Raw genomic sequence first — 6,000 nt, 5'->3', positions numbered from 1 at the left:
CTTCGCGTACTCTGTGTAAAATCGAACTGGTATCCCATCAGGTCCAGCGGCCTTTCCTCTTTTGAGTGATTTTGTTTCTCTATCCCTCTGCCGTTTATTTCGATATCTACCATTTTGTCATCTGTGCGACAGTCTAGAGAAGGAACTACAGTGCAGTCTTCCTCTGTGAAACAGCTTTGGAAAAAGACATTTGGTATTTCGGCCTTTAGTCTGTCATCCTCTGTTTCAGTTCCATTTTGGTTACAGACTGTCTGGACATTTTGTTTTGATCCACCTACCGCTTTGACATAAGACCAAAATTAGGATTTTCTGCCAAGTCAGTACATAGAACTTTACTTTCGAATTCATTGAACACCTCTCGCATAGCCCTTCTCACACTACATTTCGCTTCGCGTAATTTTTGTTTGTCTGCAAGGCTTCGGCTATGTTTATGTTTGCTGTGAATTTCCCTTTGCTTCCGCAGCAGTTTTCTAACTCGGTTGTGGTACCACGGTGGCTATTTTTCATCTCTTACGATCTTGCTTGGCACATATTCATCTAACGCTTATTGTACGATGGTTTTGAACTTTTCCCACTGATCGTCAACACTATCTGTACTTGAGACAAATCGTTTGTGTTGAGCCGTCAGGTACTCTGAAATCTGCGTTTTGTCACTTTTGCTAAACAGAAAAATCTTCCTACGATATGTAGTATTTCTATTTACGGCTGAAATCATCGATGCGGTAACAGCTGATTCCCTGTTCTGCGTTAACTGTTTCAAATAGTTCGGGTCTGTTTGTCACCAGAAGGTCTAATATGTCATCGCCACGAGTCGGTTCTCTGTTTAACTGCTCAACGTAGTTTCTAGATAAAGCACTTTAAGAAAAAAATCACTGGATTCTTTGTCCCTGCCACCCGTTATGAACGTTTGAGTCTCCCAGTCTACCGGGTGATCAAAAAGTCAGTATAAATTTGAAAACGTAATAAACCACGGAATAATGTAGATAGAGAGGTAAAAATTGACACACATGCTTGGAATGACATTGGGTTTTATTAGAACAAAAAACAAAGTTCACAAAATGTCCGACAGATCTCTTGCGCGCGTTGTGTGGTGATGATCGTGTGCTCAGCCGCCACTTTCGTCATGCTTGGCCTCCCAGGTCCCCAGACCTCAGTCCGTGCGATTATTGGCTTTGGGGTTACCTGAAGTTGCAAGTGTATCGTGATCGACCGACATCTCTAGGGATGCTGAAAGACAACATCCGACGCCAATGCCTCACCATAAACTCCAGACATGCTATACAGTGATGTTCTCAATATTATTCCTCGACTACAGCTATTGTTGAGGAATGATGGTGGACATATTGAGCGTTTCCTGTAGAGAACATCATCTTTGCTTTGTTTTACTTTGTTATGCTAATTATTGCTATTCTGTTCAGATGTCGGACATTTTTGAACTTTTGTATTTTTTTTTGTTCTAATGAAACCCCATGTCATTCCAAGCATGTGTGTTAATTTGTACCTATCTACAGTATTCCGTGATTTATTCAGCTTTCAAGTTTATACTGACTTCTTGATCACCCGGTATATCTGGCAAATTAAAATCTCCACCCAGAACTATAACATGGTGGGGAAATGTGCTCCGCAAATAGCTCCTCTTCGTTTTCTGCAATTTTCTTGCAATGCAAGGCGGTTATCCAGCACTTCCCGATACCGAAATATATCAGTGAGTAGGGCCCACACAAAGTTAACTGACTGACACTGGCAACTAAGATCTCACGAACAGAAACGACGTATTGTACATCACTTCACACCGATCTACGCCGCTAGACAGGCAACGGGCAACTGATTTTGGGTGCCCCTGTAGGCCAGTGGCAGGGTTCTTCCGGAAAAGGCCACTTCCCCCACCTAAAGCGCTGTTCACTCTTGAGTTTACAGACAGACTATACCTTGAAACCAACATCAACTGAAAGCCAGTATGGCGTATGGTGAGTCTGTACTGAAGAAAGATGGCGTGCGTGTGATGTACGCGGCGTTCTTCCATCTCGTTGGTCAACGTTCAAACGCACTTTCAGAATATCTGTCTTGCTAGCTATTTCTCCGCACGTTTGGAAAGACTCCCCAGCGTGCGTTTTCCATACTATGACGATAGAAACTGGCATTATGAACGCTTTACGTTCGAATGAACAGTCCGTGTGCCCACGGCATAACCGACACGTGCCCTTAGCGCCAGGATTTCACCCGGAACAAGTCAGGTCCAAAGGGCCTCCCCTAAACAGCCGCCAGTTCCGCAAACTGGAAGCTGTATCAAAGTTGTTACGTATCGTCACAGTCCAACACATGTTAGACTGTGTTGAAATTCAGTAATGATAAGAAATTAAAGTTTTTCTGGATATTAATATAATATGAATGTGCTTGAAGGTCTCTCGGGCATGCAGCTATGATTAAGTTATGCTCTGTGCAAAATTCTACCAGGCGGCTTCCTCTTTCATTTCTTAACCCCAATCCATATTCACCAACTACGTTTCCTTTTCTTCCTTTCCCTACTATCATGTTCCAGTCACGACGTATCGTGCTATCATCAGGTTACTCCTGTTGACTGACGTCCTAGGCTGGCAGGTGGTGTTGTATATATACCTGTTGCCTCTCCCCTCCACTGACTCCGCGGATGGACCAAGGGATTTCAAAGGTTTTTGGTTCAGCTTTCATCAAAAGTGCAACAATGAAAACCGCTATTAAAGTTTTCGAAGCTACTGGAATATGGCTCACGGACCCGTCCGTATTCACCGATGCAGATTTCCTCCCGGCAGACAATACTGACATAGGACTTGATAGGCTGTCAGATAAAGAGGTTATTATATCTCGAGCTGTACGATTGAAATTGCCTTCACCTAGCGCACCAGCTAAAAAAGACGACGCCAACAGGTTGGATGATCAAGCTGGCAGGTTTCAGCGAATTGTAACAATGAACTACCGCCTAAGAATGACAAAGTTATTGAGGCTAATTGTTCTAGTCCTGCAACCGCTAGATCGTACATTTATGGGTGCACTTAAGACTCACTACAGCGAGAATATTTGGCAATGGATGCTCCATGAAAGCAAACCTGTTGGATCCTGTGATACAGTGTGTCTCTTTGGCAAAGGCAGGAAATACAGTAGAAGAAGAATGGGTAGCTTTGACGGATGGAGTAGTGGAGGCAGCAGTGGATCAAATAGGTAAAAAGACGAGGGCTATTAGAAATCCTTGGGTAATAGAAAAGATATTGAATTTAATTGATGAAAGGAGAAAATATAAAAATGCGGTAAATGAAGCAGGCAACAAGGAACACAAACGTCTCAAAAATGAGATCGACAGGAAGTGCAAAATGGCTAAGCAGGCATGGCTAGAGGACAAATGTTAGGATCTAGAGGCTTATCTCACTAGGGGTCTTTGCCAATGTTCTTTCCCTCTTTTTTCTTAATAATGGATTCTAACATTTTTTTTGCACAGCAAATCAGTTGAAACAATGGTCTTCCCCCTCTTCCATTCTCAGGAATATAAACATCAGGGCATCATAAGAACCTCCTGCACTCAACAAACAGATGACCATTACTAGAGACCCACACTCTGCAGCAGTCAGAGAACAAATTTGGAGTTTACCTCTGCTTGCAATTACTTGTGGTATCTTAGTCTGAACTACAATAAGGCCTGTTTTGTCAACATTCCATACACGATCTTCTGGATATTTATGTTTCCAGTATTCAGCTTATAGCAAGTCGTAGAATGAGTTAACTCTCTCATGGGAAAAGCCTTTTGATCGAGCATATGATGTTCCAGTTGGCTTTCTAATTGAAAGCTTATCTTGATGACATCGAAGGAAATGGTCAAGACAAGCCCTTCCAGCAATTTCATTTCTGAAGTTTGTTGCAATTCCATTCCTAACTGCAAGTTGGTAGGCCATTTTTCTAACATCCATACTAGTAAAAGCATAGAATTTGGCCTCCATATACTGTAAGTAATCCACTAGTTCTCTTCCTAGGGCTGCTGGTAGAGCTGGTTTTCTTCCAAGCTTTGTAGTTTCAACATCTGCCATCTGTGAGATATTAGCCTGGCGCAGAATTGTTTTTGGGACAGCAAAATGTTTCGATGCTTGCTTTTTTAACTCCCATCATTTTTCCTACAACAGCAGACACTGCCTCTCGCATTTTGTTTTTATCCCACACCTGCCTTTTGGGAGTTCATTTAGGAGCCAGATTAGTCCTAGGCATCTGAAAACAGAAATAAAATCATTTTACGGACTGCTTATAATATTGACCCTGGGGTCCACATTACAAGCACCAATGGGATCCATATTACAGTCACTTACACCTTGTAAACTAGTGTAAACAGCTTAAAAATGCAATAATACCGCACCTTTTAATCCATTTCAAACTGTTGCCAATACTTACTAGGTTGTATGTGTGGTGCTTGCATCTAAGTATTAACCAATAATGGTACATTAATGAAGTGAAATTCACATACTTTTCAAAGTTTTGAACAGGAGCTTGAAAAATATAACCTCACTGTTACTCAACCACTGTACTGACCTGCTTCCAGTGCTCCTACAGGCCAGTGAGGGCACTAGTACACTAGTTCCAGCTATCACCACTAGAGTTCAGCTAAATGTTATTAAGATATTAAGGGGGGGGGGCATATTTGTTGCAGGGGCCATTTTACCACCACTTCCTCTACATGGTAATGCAAAGCCAGTGAAACATTTGGATAAAGGTATATTTGCATTCACATTGCTTGTAACAGCAAATCTGTTTGACAGGCTCATTGTCATTGTGAAAGAAAAACTAACAAGTAAAATGAAAAACATTCGCCATAAGCACAAATCCAGTATTTTGATGAATAAGGACTCAGCTAGAAAGGTAGGCAGAGGTTGGGAAGTACCAGCCACAAAATCACTTGAAGTTTGCCTTGTGGAAGAAAATATTATCCACTGTAACTCTAAATTAGTGTGCACTGACTGTAAAGTAAGCTTTCATAGATATTACTACACATGTATTGATTATAGCATTAAGTTAAATATGTGCAAGCATATACATAATGTTTGCCAAGTAGAGAGAACAGAAGAAAATCCGTTTGAAATTTCTGAATTACCAGATGTACTAGTTACAATTACCAGATGTACTAGTTACAATTACCAGATGTACTAGTTACAATTACCAGATGTACTAGTTACAATTACCAGATGTACTAGTTACAATTGCCAGATGTACTAGTTACAATTGCCAGATGTACTAGTTACAATTGCCAGATGTACTAGTTACAATTGCCAGATGTCCTAGTTACAATTGCCAGATGTCCTAGTTACAATTGCCAGATGTCCTAGTTACAATTGCCAGATGTCCTAGTTACAATTGCCAGATGTCCTAGTTACAATTGCCAGATGTCCTAGTTACAATTGCCAGATGTCCTAGTTACAATTGCCAGATGTCCTAGTTACAATTGCCAGATGTCCTAGTTACAATTGCCAGATGTCCTAGTTACAATTGCCAGATGTCCTAGTTACAATTGCCAGATGTCCTAGTTACAATTGCCAGATGTCCTAGTTACAATTGCCAGATGTCCTAGTTACAATTGCCAGATGTCCTAGTTACAATTGCCAGATGTCCTAGTTACAATTGCCAGATGTCCTAGTTACAATTGCCAGATGTCCTAGTTACAATTGCCAGATGTCCTAGTTACAATTGCCAGATGTCCTAGTTACAATTGCCAGATGTCCTAGTTACAATTGCCAGATGTCCTAGTTACAATTGCCAGATGTCCTAGTTACAATTGCCAGATGTCCTAGTTACAATTGCCAGATGTCCTAGTTACAATTGCCAGATGTCCTAGTTACAATTGCCAGATGTCCTAGTTACAATTGCCAGATGTCCTAGTTACAATTGCCAGATGTCCTAGTTACAATTGCCAGATGTCCTAGTTACAATTGCCAGATGTCCTAGTTACAATTGCCAGATGTCCTAGTTACAATTGCCAGATGTCCTAGTTAC

Source organism: Schistocerca serialis, chromosome 8, assembly GCF_023864345.2.
Source record: "Schistocerca serialis cubense isolate TAMUIC-IGC-003099 chromosome 8, iqSchSeri2.2, whole genome shotgun sequence".
NCBI lineage: Eukaryota > Metazoa > Arthropoda > Insecta > Orthoptera > Acrididae > Schistocerca > Schistocerca serialis.
Note: the sequence above shows the minus strand (reverse complement) of the source record.